This window comes from Schistocerca cancellata, chromosome 2, assembly GCF_023864275.1.
Source record: "Schistocerca cancellata isolate TAMUIC-IGC-003103 chromosome 2, iqSchCanc2.1, whole genome shotgun sequence".
Taxonomy (NCBI): domain Eukaryota; kingdom Metazoa; phylum Arthropoda; class Insecta; order Orthoptera; family Acrididae; genus Schistocerca; species Schistocerca cancellata.
In genome coordinates, this window is record NC_064627.1 from 504714594 (window position 1) to 504729308 (window position 14715).

Sequence of the window (14715 nt, forward strand, 5' to 3'; positions counted from 1 at the left end):
CCATAAATCCCAAGAGAATTGGATGAACTTCTTGAAAACACAGAAGCAATCAAGCAAAATAATTCGCAGTGAAAAACGACAGTATGACAAACGGCGACTGACAGAGATCGAATCGGACTTCATGAAGAACAATACAAGAAACTTCTACAGAACGTTCAGAGAAAATATGACTGGATATCAACCACCCAACTTGTGTTTCAGAAGACCGGATGGAACCCTAGAAACCAATACCAAAAACAATTGTGACATTCTGGCAAAGTACTTTGAAAAACTGCTCAACACGGACCCCCCCATGGAAGAAATGATGACAGAAACGAGCACATACAATCCAGATAGTGAACCTCCAACTCTAGAAGAAGTTAAAGAAATAATAAAGTCACTCAAGAATCGTAGAGCACTAGGAGAAGATGGCATCATCGCGGAAATCTGGAAGTTACAAGACCCAGAACTCACCAAAGACATCCACAGGATCTTGGAAGACATCTGGAAAACCATGAAAATTCCTGACGACTGGAAAACTGCCCTGATACACCCACTACACAAAAAAGGTGACAAGACTAACCCGAACAACTACAGAGGAATATCCCTACTACCGGTCACATACAAGATCCTCTCTAAAGCTTTACTGAACAGACTAGAATGCCAAACCGACCACTTGATTGGGGAATACCAAGCAGGCTTCCGTAAAGGGCGGTCTTGTGCGGAACAAATTTGGAACCTGAAAATGATTTTACAACACAAACAGAACCTGATCATTACCTTTGTTGACTTCAAAAAGGCGTACGACTCTATCGACCGGAAAACTCTCTTCAAAATTCTAGCAGAATACAAAGTAGACAACAAAACACGAGCTATCATAGAGCAAACTTTAACCAACACGACCTCCAAAGTAAAGTTCTGTGGGGAACTATCAGAGCCCTTCGAAATTCGCACAGGTGTCCGACAAGGCGATGGCCTCTCACCTCTCCTTTTCAATCTGGTGTTAGATAAGGTCATAAAAGAATGGGAAACATCACAACAGGGGATAACCTTAGGAAACCTACAGATTAAATGCCTGGCTTTTGCAGATGATTTGGCGATTGTCACGAAAGGTATAAAGGAAACAAAAGACGCTATTGAAAAACTGCAGGAAATCGCGTCCAAAACTGGACTACAGATCTCTTACGAAAAGACACAGTTTATGAGCACAAAGAAACTCTCATCTCTGAACACAAAGTATGGCACGATTTACAAAACAGCAAACTTCAAATACCTCGGTGAGACACTACAAATGAGTGGACATAACAGAGACTCAAATGAAGAAAGAAAGACTAAACTGGACAAGGCATACAAAGTAGTGTGGAATCATTACAACAAGAAGTCTATCTCACAAAAAGCCAAATTACGCCATTACGACACGGTGGTGCTCCCCGAGGCACTATATGCAGCAGAGACCACACTAATCCGAGGGCATACACGTATCAGACAATTAGAAAAAGTAGAACGGAAAATACTTAGGAAAATATTTGGCGCAACTAACAACAATGGAATATGGATCAAGAAACCTACAGAGGAACTGTACAAACATACGGAGACAATCACAGAAAAGATTAGAAAACGCAGATTACAATTCTATGGACACCTATACAGAATGCCATCACACAGGCTGACCAAACAGATCTTTGAATGGGTAACCACTAGAAACAACAAATGGGTGGCAGAGGTAGAAAACGACCTGAACCAGCTCAACATAACAGCAGACACAATAAACGACAGAATAAAGTTCAGAAACATCATTAAGAAAAGTAAACTACATGAGATACAATGCGATAAACGAACAGGCATAAAATGGACCGAAGAACGAAAGCAAGATCACAGCCAGAAGATGAAAGAAATATGGGCAACCAAAAAGGCAATCAAGATGAAGCCGAAGACACGAAGCCGACAAGAAGCATGGACAGAGGACCGGAAACAGAAACACAGCGAGCGAATGAGGGAAGTTTGGGCAGCAAGGAAGGCAGCAAAAGGAACTGGCCATGTAGTTTAGTCCAAATGCGCTCTTTAAGGGCAAAACACCAATAATAATAATAATTATATATATATATATATATATATATATATATATATATATATATATATATATATATAAAGTTAAAATCTTACTATTTGGAAGTTGTTAACGTCATACCTGACAATCTCATTTTCATAAAGAAAATTTGTCAGCTATTCGAAATTGTTTTTTGAATTTTTTTTTAAATGCCAGACTTAAAAATTTATTATTGAGAAAGCCTTTAAAATAAAAAGATAACCTTGGCAGTGTGTCTTATTTCACCAGCACCTCCTGGCCCCTACTTCCACGATAACGTTTTTGGAATAGCATGTGTACTTGAGTTGTTTGTGAACCGCCCCAATTGACGGTTCATTGGTGATTCCATTCCGTGTAAACGCTGTTTCATCAGTGAATAGTGTTAATGGAAGCAAATGACGATTGTCATTGCCAGTGATAAAATTAAAGTTGTGTGGCACTGTCACCAACGTAAAGATTGTGGACATGCTGTATCTGAAATGAATACAAGTTTTCCATATATAATGTTCGGTATAGAGGTGCAAAAAGTAGCCGTTTGCTGGTAGTAGGACTGCGCTGCAACATTTCAACAACGAGTAGCTGTTTCTGCGCAGGTATTTGAACTGCACGTTCAGAGGGAAAATGGAATTTGGAGTAATAACTGTTTCAAGCAATATGTTGCAAACTCTGGTAAAGACTCTACGATAAGGAATCTGACGTGTTGGAAAGCGCCAACGGTATCCATCCACAGCAACAGGAGTACTGCCATCGTCGAAGCCGTTAACATACACCATATATTCATATTCTTCATTAATGTACACGTGTGGAATTTTAGCCAGCGTAGCTACGTACACACTTAATGTTGTTTCTCTCTGATACATCCTCAGTACCTCACACTACTTCACTCACAGCATAACAAGGGCAACTGCGCTTTCAGTGGGCTAGTTTAGTGACAGGAAGACGTCACGAGCAAATGGGTTCAAAGCAACTAGATAGGTTGGGCTAAAATAAGACATCAAATAGATAGATGCGTAAGACACATAAGTGTGAGCTACTAGCACAAAACAAGATGTACTTCAAAGCAGTTCTATCTCGTAAACCACTAGGAATAGGGCGTAGGTCCATATAAAGCTTTTGGTCCAAATGACCGTTCCTGTCACACCCTTGAATACTGACTATCTCTAATGGGACAACCTGCACGTATCTTCAATTTGAAACACAAAATCTCTTCAGTAACACTTTAGGAACAGGTTAACAGACCCAACAAAAGAACTGAGCTGAATGTGGCGTTCGGAACGAAGGCAGGCGAGGTGATGATACGACAGACGAACTGCAGCGAGGAGCCCCAGTCAGGAAGGCGTCGGGAGACTCCAAGTTCTGCCGCGCAGGCAGCCGTATCTTCGAGGATCAATGAGGATCCTTAATTGGATTTTTGTAGAGCTCGAGAAGGAGGCGTGACAGGACGTCGACGGGAGGGAATATGCCGGCGCGTGAATGGCGCCATTGTGTCTCCCGCGTCACGGACAGACAAAGCGCGTTTATTAACAGTCAGCCTTCGGCAAAACTCTCGGTCGCTGTAGGCTCCGGGGACGACTTCTAAGCAAACTCCACCCAAAAGAGAATTAATTTCCTCAGATGGGAACGAATGCAGCAAAACCATAAAGACTCGCGTCCACTCACTACTCTTTGTCAGAGCGTTACCTTGTTCTACGCAGACCGTGTCCCACACACTGTTCACGCTACATGTGAAGAAATCTGGAGTTTCATAAATGTCTGCAATTGTCTTCATTATATCTTTTGCTCCATCTTCAAAGTTTGGGTAGGGAATACGCAATGTTTGCAACATCGCAAATTTCCTCTGGCCAGCCGGCCGCTGTGGCCGAGCTGTTCTAGGCGCTTCAGTCCGGAACCGCGCGACTGCTACAGTCGCAGGTTCGAATCCTACCTCGGGCATGGATGTGTGTGCTGTCCTTAGGTTAGTTAGGTTTAAGTAGTTCTAAGTTCTAGGGGACTAATGACCTCAGATGTTAAGTCCCATAGTGCTCAGAGCCATTTGAACCATTTTCCTCTGGCCAAATAGTTTCTCGGGAAAAATATGGGAAAACTGGGTAAAAAGGTCACTCTAAGGAAAATGTTTTTCCCTTATATCATTTCGTAGATGAGCATATGGAATATATCTCTATAAGCTGTATACATTCTCTAACCATAAAACAATAGTATTGTTGTCTTATTCCTCCTTTTGTAGTAGAAAGGTGATGTTAAATAAAAGTCTGCATAATGGTCACTTTGCATAACAGGTAGGGAAAAGTGGGCAGAGAGAGAGAGAAAAGGAAAAATAAGACTCAGACGAAGTGGCATCTGACTTTCTAAGGTTTTTGTTTGGTCGTCTCATCCTAAATCTTGTCACCCAATCTTTGCCTTCCATATTTTTCTCTTTGCTCAATGGGAGTGGTAAATTATTCCGCACAGCAAGCTCAAATGCGAAGTGGCGTAAATCAGTTACTCACAAGCCACAATAACTTCGGTCCACGTCAGAAATGTCCTCAAGGAGTTCTTGTTCTTGCTCTTGACTGAATACGCATCTGAACTTTCCAAAGTTCGTCTTCTCTTCAGTAATATCCTTTTGCTTTTACTCTCCATTTAGGTGTGTTTCTTTCGAATAGTTTGATTGCTGTAGCAAACGGCATCTTTTCTTTTTTTACAGCATCCAATGCATATTTCACAGCTTGGAAATCCTATGATTGATGTAGTGATTTTCTTGAATATTTCGACCACATCTTAGCATACACCTGTAATTAGGGAACATAACTTTTCACCAAGTCGTTAACACACTAATACCTTAGTATACCTATTTCATGAAATTCTCTTGCCTTATTATAAATTCCATTCTCTTGAAACGAGGTAAATACATTACAAAATATATGTTCGAAGAAAGTCGCCATTTGGTCACTTAAACAGGGTGGTCAGAAACAGTCTGAAAACCTAGTAAGGGCCCTGCACGTTAGGTGTGCTGAGAAATTATTGTTATGAAAAAAATTGGGTACTGTGCGCCGTTTCCGATTTAATCGGTACTGAACTTGCGCAAGCAGATCGTTGTGCCTGCCACAAACGGTATCGCCAAACGTGTTCTTTGTTTGGTTTCCTCGAACCGAACAAATGTAGCATTGGCTCATCTAGCTTAAACTTATCACTTGCGAGAAAGGCACGTTTTAACTGGTAGTGAGCATCTGAACAACTGGTAACTCACAAAACCACAAATGCCTGTGCATTACCGCATTTTAGCGAGTGCAAGTGCTTCAATTTGCGTGCACAACGACCTCATTTGCCAATGTCAGTGATAATTAGATCAGAAACTTCGCAACGTATCGTATTTTTTTCTTAACAATTATTTCTCAACGCAACCTACCCTGCAACACCGTTAAAGCTTTTGAGACTGTTTCTGACCACCGCGCATACTTTCTCAAATGAACTTGTCACTTGCCTTACTTCAGACGTAAAGGAAACACAAAATATATCACAGCAGAGGCGCGATCAACGACCGCAATGACACTCGCTGACAAAACCAAAGAGTCTCTTTGAACAGTTTTAAAAATTCGCCACTAGGCTGCAGCAATTTCCAAGAGAATAAAACAATGTGGCCACTTTATTCGCCTTGGCCGCTGTAGCCCTATTTACCATAAACAGAACTGAAACTAGCTTGTGGTCACGGTGATTTACAGCTTAACACATTTTACGAAGATCGTGGTGTAATATGCACACAAGTGTTCTTCGATATTCCCTAACACAAAAGGCAAAACTCAGGTCCACATACTAACTGGGGACCGTAAATCTGTACATGATCTTTTTACCTCAAAAACTACACGGTAAAGTACCCATCGAAAATGTATACACGAATAGATTGAAAGTAACTTCTTGGTAGACCGGGATCCGAATCTAAAACACTGACTTTATTAGCAAACGTCCTTATTGGCTGAGCTATACAAGCAGAGCACACGACCCGCCTTACAGCTTTACTTCAGCTAGCATTTCCCAAGTACATCAGCAACAGCATAAACATAATTGCGTAAGCCGTCGGCACACGGACCGTGCTGTCGAACGTCAACGTTGAGCGTGCCGAGTTCAACGTGCTGCTGAACGCTCAGGAGCGATGCGACTTGTGCATACGGTACGTGGTCTCCAACGTGGTATACGTGATCGCGACGCACTCCAGCGGCAGTTGTGGGATGTTGCTATTAGTAAATCACACTGTTTACTCGACGGGCGTCCTTAAACTTCCCGCGTTAGCTCTATTAACGCACGTTTCTGCCATTGTCCATATCCCAATCACGTTGTTCTATTTGTAATATACAAAAAATTTCAATATCGATGTACATGTTTTAAAACAAAAAGGAAAGTACCATGTCCAATCAATAAGGACACAGGCTTATAAAAGTTCAGTTACAAACAGTGCGGCACAAATTTGCAATAGTTTCCCACATAAGATAAACGTTATCTTATCTTTCCCACATTTTAGTAAAACCCTTAGGTCATTCTTACTTGATCTCTGTTTTTACCCAGCAGCAGAATCTTTAAAAGACGTGAATTACGAAACTCAAAAGAAAAAGGAAGAAAATATCTTTATACAAGTAGCGCAAGCTGTCCTGTAGATTAAGCCAATCGAACAAACTCACTCCTCAAAAGAAGGTGAACTTATATTTACGTAACTTCATATATGTAGTATATACTTACAACAAACTAATAATAAAGCATCAAAACCTATTAAATAAGCGAATGTTAGGAAAAAAATATTTTAGCCTCGCGAGACACGAATCCTCGTTCCACCACCAACCTGCTCGTTGGCGCTACTCACTACACTAACCTGGCAACAACTCATTTGTGGACAATTCTGATATGTTACCACATGCTAAATGCTTTACTCGTAGCTATGTTACTACCTGAAATTTAATTATAACGAATTGTACTAAGAACAATGGATTTTTTGTGGATCCTCAATGTGTCGCTACCTTCAAATAACATACTCTCAAAATACGCAACGTACAATAATTCTTTTGCCACGTATAAGACGTTTCTCATTATTTTATTGCAACGAATCATACAGTTAATCAAGGGGTTTTCGAGTGATTCTCAATTTGCTGGGGCTCAGAAACGGCATATATACGTATAGGCTTGAACTGAATGCCAATATGGCGCCTCTCAGCTCTGTACTGAAGGGAGATGACGTGCATGTGACGTAGGTGGCGTTGTGCCATCTGATCGGTCAACGCTCAGACGCACGCTGAGAATATCTGACACGCTAGTTATTGCTCTGCACGTTCGGAAAGACTCCCGAACGTGCTGTTCCACGCTATGACGTCAGAAACTCGGCACGCTCAACGCTCAACGTTCGGATGCACGGTCCGTGTGCCGACTGCTTTAGGCTTCTGCGGTCAGAGTCAGTCGACATAAAAGTTTTCTTGGTATGGTACCGCGTCATAATGTATAATACTACTGCTGCTGGAGAAAAACCAACGTTTCGGCTACGATTGCAGCGGCCTTCTTCTTGATCTTGGTTTTTCTCCAGCAGCAGTAGTTTTATACATTATGACACGGTACCATACCCATAAAACCTTTATGTCAACAGCACAAACATTCCATTGCAAAGTGAGAGATTGATTCTGGAAACAATCTTCTAAGTTGTGGCTGAACTATTGCTCTGCAGTGTCTTTTATTCCAGGAGTGCTAATGTAATAAAGTACCCATGAGAGCTTCTATGAAGTCTGGGAGCTATGGGAGAGGTGTACAGTTGTGTTTGCTGGTCTCGAGACGTACCTGGATAGATTAGTCGCCAAAAAAGGTACCTGCTAGATTCCAGGTTCGAGTGCAGTCTGGCAGACAGATTCATTCCAGAGAATATTCGACATAGTAAGTTAGAAACAAGGGAAGAAGGTTAGGGTTCAGCATCCTATTGGCGATGTAACTAGAGACGGAAGAGAGGTCACTGTTGGAGAAGAACTGGGAAGGAATTTGTCCGTCCCCTAATGTGCTACGGTGGGTATTTGTGGAAATGAGAGAAAATCTGAATATGTGTGGCTGCGTAACGGCGTGGATCTAGGCAAACGGGCTTGAAGCCATAAACAGGGCGACTCGTAACAATACACCAGCATAATATTGTGCCACAGCGCCCAATGGCGCCCACTTGTTAATCAGTGTTCGGCCAGCTGCCGAAACCATAGACCATTCGTCATTCAACATACGTGACATTTGCGGCAGCAACACCACAATAAAACTATTTTGGCACGTACAAATACTGGTCATCCGGCGTGAGTTACAGTGCCGGCTTCCGCTGTGACGCTACTCTGCTCCACTGTCATCAGATCCTGAAACAAGAAATTAAAACCTAAGCTACTTGTCTCTGTAACACTAGGATTCGTGCTTGCAGGTGAGCAGTCACAAATTTTGTTACAACTTATGGAGAAGTGACGCCGCTCTGGTCCACTGTCATCTTGACAGGACCGCCTGATGGGCTGGTGGTTGAACTGGAGCCCTCCTAGCTACCGAACAATTGATATCGCCACTGGCCATCAGCCTCCGATTTCATACTCAGTGAGCGATGTCAGCCCATTACATCAGCCGTAACGTAGCTCGGCCGCCAGCAAGGCATGTGGATTAAGCAAGGCCGCGCCTGTCCTGGGCCGCGTGAACGTGTCAGCTGCAGGTGATGAGCTACAATGCCTCGCCGCCAGGTCCGGGGTCGAGGCTCACCTCCCAGTGCTGCCAGATGTGGAATTCAGCTTGTCATGCGAACTATTGGAGTGGTTCAAATCGCTCTGAGCACTATGCGACTCAACTTCTGAGGTCATCAGTCGCCAAGAACAGAATTAAACCTAACTAACCTAAAGACATCACACACATCCATGCTCGAGGCAGGATTCGAACCTGCGACCGTAGCGGTCGCTCGGTTTCAGACTGTAGCGCCTAGAACCGCACGGCCACTCCGGCCGGGTGAACTATTGGAGTGATAAAGGGATTATACTGCTTTCGAAGGACTTCTGACTCACTCCAATCTACTACCCTACACCAGAGCACACGGACATCCTCTTCGAGTCAGAAGAGGGATTGGCGAAAGTCTTACGATGGTCGACAGTGGCAATAAGTGCATTCTATAACAACATGTGGGGCCTTTGGTATCTACTATTCCTGTGTTTATCCTTTTACCACAGAGCTATTTCATACCTGTTACAACTCAAATAATAACGTAAGAAGATAATGCTATGGCAGACATGGTTCTTATAAATAAAACACTTTGTGTGTTTAAAATTAGCCCATATTGTAATGAACATGTAGTAATTGCTGAGTTTTTGATTCCTAATGGTTTTAGTTAATATTTTTTGCTAATACAGCTACATCTACACGAATACTCTGCAATTCACACTTAAATATCTGGCAGAGGGTTCATCACATCACACTGTTTATCTACGGTTCCACTTTCTAGTAACTCGCGGGAAAAACAAACGCTCAAATCTTTCCGTGCGAGCTCTGATTTCTCTTGTTTTATTACAATGATCATTTCTTCCTATGTAGGTGGGGAACGTTGGAGATGGAAAAGATTTCGCAGCAAGGAAAAAAGCCTGAATTTGCGTATCATATCAGTGACAAAACGAGCTGCTCATCTTTGAACTTTTTCGATGTCCTGCGTCATTGCCATCACGTGCGAACCCTGTGCTGCACAACGCAGTACGGACTAGAGTACTGTAGGCAGTGCCTTTAGTAGACCTATTGCATCTTCTAAGTTATTCTTCCAATTAATCTCAGTATATGTTTTGCCTTACCCACGACATTATCTATGTGATCATTCCAATTTAAGTTATACGTAATTGCAATTCCTAGGCATTTAATTCAACTCAGGGCCTTTAGATTTGTGTGATTTATCATGTAAACGAAATTAAACGGACTCCTTTTTGTGCTGATGTGGATCGCCTCACATCTTTAATTATTTATGGTCAGCTTCCACTTTTCACGCAACACAGATTTTTTTTTTTTGAGTCGTCGGTCATCTGACTTTTTTTGATGCGGTCCGCCACAAATTCCACTCCTGTGCCAACCTCTTCGTCTTAAAGTAGCACTTGCAACCTACGTCCCCAATTACTTGCTGAATGTATTCAAATCTCTGTCTTCCTCTGCAGTTTTTGCCCTCTACAATTCCCTCTAGTACCATGGAAGTCATTTCCTGATGTCTTAACAGATGTCCTATCATCCTGTCCTCTTTGTCAGTGTTTTCCACATATTCCTTTCCTCTCCGATTCTGCGCAGAGCCTCCTCATTCTTCACCTTGTCTGTCCACCTAATTTTCAACATTCGTCTGTTAACACCACATCTCAAATGCTTCGATTATCTTCTGTTCTAGTTATCCCACAATCCATGTTTCACTGCCATAAAATGCTGTGCCCCAGTAGTACATTCTCATAAACTTTTTCCTTAAAGTGAAGGCAATGTTTGATACTAGTAGGCTTCTCTTGGTCAGGAATGCCCTTTTTTCCATTGCTAGTCTGCTTTTGATGTCTTCCTTGCTCCGTCCCTCATTCGTTATTTTACTGCCTAGATAGATGAATTCCTTAACTTCATTCACTTCGTAACCATCGATCCTAACGTTAATTTCCTCCCTGTTCTCATATCTGCTACTTCCCATTACTTTTGTCTTCCTTCGATTTACTCTCAATCCATATTCTGCACTCATTAGACTTTTCGTTCCATTCACCACATCATGTAATTCTTCTTCACTTTCACTCAGGATAGCAATGTCATCAGTGAATCGTATCATTGATATCCTTTCACCTCGAATTTTAATTCCACTCCTGAACCTTACATTGATTTCTATCACTGCATGTTCGATGTACAGATTGTACGGTAGGGGCAAAAAACTACATCATTGTCTTACACCCTTTTTAATCCGAGAACTTCGTTCTCGGTCGTCCAGTCATATTATTCCCTCTTGGCTCTTGTACATATTCTATATTACCCGTCTCTCTGTAGCTTACCCATATTTTTCTCAGAATTTCGAACATCTTGCACCATTTTACATTATCGAACGCTTTTTACAGGTCTGACAAATCCTACGAATGTGTCTTGATTTTTCTTTAGTCTTGCTTCCATTATCAACCCGAACGTCATAATTGCCTCTCTGGTGCCTTTACCTTTACTAAAGCCAAACTAATCGTCATCTACCACATCCTCAATTTTCTTTTCCGTTATTCTGTATATTATTCTCGTCGTTATCGCGAATGCATGAGCTATTAGGCTAATATTGCGATAATTCTCGCACTTTACAGCTCTTGCAGTCTTCGGAACTGTCTGGATGATAGTTCTTCGAAAGTCAGATGGTATGTCGCCAGTCTCATGCATTCTACACTCCAAAGTGAATAGTCGTTTTGTTGTCACTTGCCCCAGGAGGATTTTAGAAATTCTGATGGAATATCTGTCCCTTGTGCCTTATTTGATCTTATGTTCTCCAAAGCTCTTTTAAATTCTGGCTCTAATACTGGATCCTGTCTCTTCTAAATCGGCTTCCTATTTTCCTCTTCTATCACATCAGACAAATCCCTCCCCCCCCCCCCCCCCCCTCATAGAGGCCTTCAATGTTCCCTTTCCACCTATCCGTATCCGTTCTCTCCTCTGCCTTTAACAGTTGAATACCCTTTACACCCTTAATGTTACTACCCTTGCTTTTAATTTCACAGATGGTTATTTTGACTTTCCTATAGCCTGAGTCAGTACTCACGACAGTCATTTCTTTTTCGTTTTCTTCACATTTTTCATATGGCCATTTTGTCTTTGCTTCCCGGCACTTCTTGTTTATCTTATTCCTGAATTTCCCTGAACATTTTTGTACTTCCTTCTTTCATGATCAACTGAAGTATCTCTTCTGTTAAGCGTGGCTTCTTCTCAGTTACCTTCTTTGTACCTATGTTTTTCTTTTCATCTTCTGTGATTGGCCTTTTTAGAGACGTCCATTTCTCTTCAACTGTACTGCTCACTGAGCTATCCCTTACTGCTGTATCTGTAGCTTTAGAGAACTTCAAATGCATCTCGTCATTCCGATACTTCCGTATCCCACTTCTTTGCGTATTGATTCTTCGTGACTAATCTCTTAAACTGCAGCCTACTCTTCATCACTACTATATTGTGATCTGAGTCTCTATCTGCTCCTGGGTATGCCTTACAATCCAGTATCTGATTTCGGAGTCTCTGTGTGACCATGACGTAATCTAACTGAAATCTTCCCGTGTCACTCCGTCTTTTCCACGTATACCTCCTCTTCTTGTGATTGTTGTACAGAGTATTCGCTATTACTATCCGAAATTTATTACAGAACTCAATTAGTCTTTCTCCTCTCTCATTCCTTGTCCGAAGCCCGTATTCTCCTGTAACCTTTTCTTCTGTTCCTCCCCCTACAACTGCATTTCAGTCACTCATGACTATTAGGTTTTCATCTCCCTTTACGTACTGTATTACCCTTTCAATGTCCTCATGTACTTTCTCTAACTCTTCATCTTTAACTTGCGACGTCGGCATGTATACCCGAACAATTGTTGTCGGTGTTGCTTTTATTTTCATCAGAACAACCCTTTCACCAAACTGTTCACAGTAACACGCTCTCTGTCCGACCTTCCTATTCATAACGAGTCCTACTCCCGTTATACCATTTTCTGCTGCTGTTGACATTATACTCATCTGACCAGAAATCTTTGTGTTCTTTCCACTTCACTTCACTGACCCCTACTATATCTAAATCGAGCCTCTGCATCTCTCTTTTCAGATTTTCTAGTTCCCCTATCACGTTCAAGCTCCTGAAATTCCACTTGTAGAACGTTATCCGTTCGTTGGTTATTCAGTCTTTTTCTCATGATCACCTCCCCCTTGGCAGTCCCCTCCCGGAGATCCGAATGGGGGACTGTTCCGGAAAATTCTGCTAATGGGGAGACCATCATGCCATGTCCTGTAGATACACTTTATGTGTCTTTAATGTAATGGTTTCCATTGCCTTCTGCATCCTCAAGCAGTTGTTCATTACTGATTCTTCCGCTTTGAGGGACAGTTTCCCACCGCAAGGAAAAGAGAATGCGCTCAACCTCTGTCTGCTCCTCCGCCATCTTTGACAAGGCCGTTGGCAGAATGAAGGTAACTACCACACAGATATCTTGTCTAAATCATTCTGCAACTGGTTTGACCTTATGATGATTTTACTAGACAGAAAACGACAGCATCATCTGCAGACAATCTAAGACGGCTGCTCAGATTGTCTCCTGAATCGCTTATGTAGATTAGGAACAACAGAGTGTCTTGGGGGACGCCAGATATCTGTTCTGTTTTACCCGAAGACTTTCCGTCAGTTACTACGAAACGAAATCTGATCTTTCTGACGTGAAATCATGAATCCACACAACTGAGATGATAGTCATTAGGAACACATCTTGATTATAAGCCACTTGTTAGAAACTGTATCAAAAGCGTTTTGAAAAACTAGAAATATGGAATCAATCTGAGATACCCTGTCGATAGCCCTCATTACTTCGTGAGAATAAAGAGCTAGTTGTGTTTCACAAGAACGATATTTTCTGAATCTATGCTGATTGTGTGTCAATATCTTTGCATTCTAGATAATTCATAATGTTCGCAAACAGTATAGGTTCCAAAATCCTAATATAAATCGACGTTACTGATATCGGTCTGTAATTCATGAGATTACTCCTACTTCCTTTCTTCAGTTCTGGCGTCTCATGTGCCACTTTCCAGTCTTTAGGTACACATATTCCGTGGAACAAACGGTAGTATATGGTTGTTAATTATGGAGCTACTATGTCAGCACCCTCTGAAAGGAATCTCATTGGAATACAATATCGGCCGGATGATTTGCATTTATTAAGTGATTTAAGCTGCTTTGCTACACAGAGGCTATCTACTTCTAAATTACTCATGTTGGCAGCAATTCTTTATTCGTCTTCTGGAAAACTTACCTCATCTCTTTTGGTGAAGGGATTTCGAGAAACTATATTTAGTAGATCCGCTTTCGTGGCACTGTCATCGGCCACATTACCTTCGCGAAGCGCAGTGAAGGTGTTGATCAGGTCTTGCCTCAGGTGTACCTCACATGCGACCATATAAAGACATGACATAATATTTACCTAAATCAACTAAAAGAGTTTGTGGGAGTTCTACCAGCAAGTCGTATAATAATCTGTTTGGATGTACAGAGGTACAGTAATGTTCAAATGAGAAGGGTCCGTAGAAGACCTTATAACGGCGACCAAACAACATATTGGGACTAACACAGGCGTCCCGCCAGCCTCTGACTCTTCTGCCGCTAAGAGTCAAGACTGGCGTATCTTGAATGTGAGCACGACGTAACTGAATTTTTAGCAAACATATCAAGCAAGTGGAGCAGCAGTGGTTTCGGATGAAAGATTATGCAAGAACTAATTGTGACTTTTCCGGACCTTCTGAAGCCGCGTAAGTGGGGATGGGTGACGTAAACGTGCACAATCCGGCATTGGAATTGTGACCCTCTATACAGATAGCCATGCCGTGCCAACTGTGGAGAGATCGGTGCGACACGTCTGGTGCAATGGTCTCTATAACTTGGTCACTTTCGTGGGTCTCTGCGCAGGGCACGCAGATGTCAGAGATATACCTGAGGA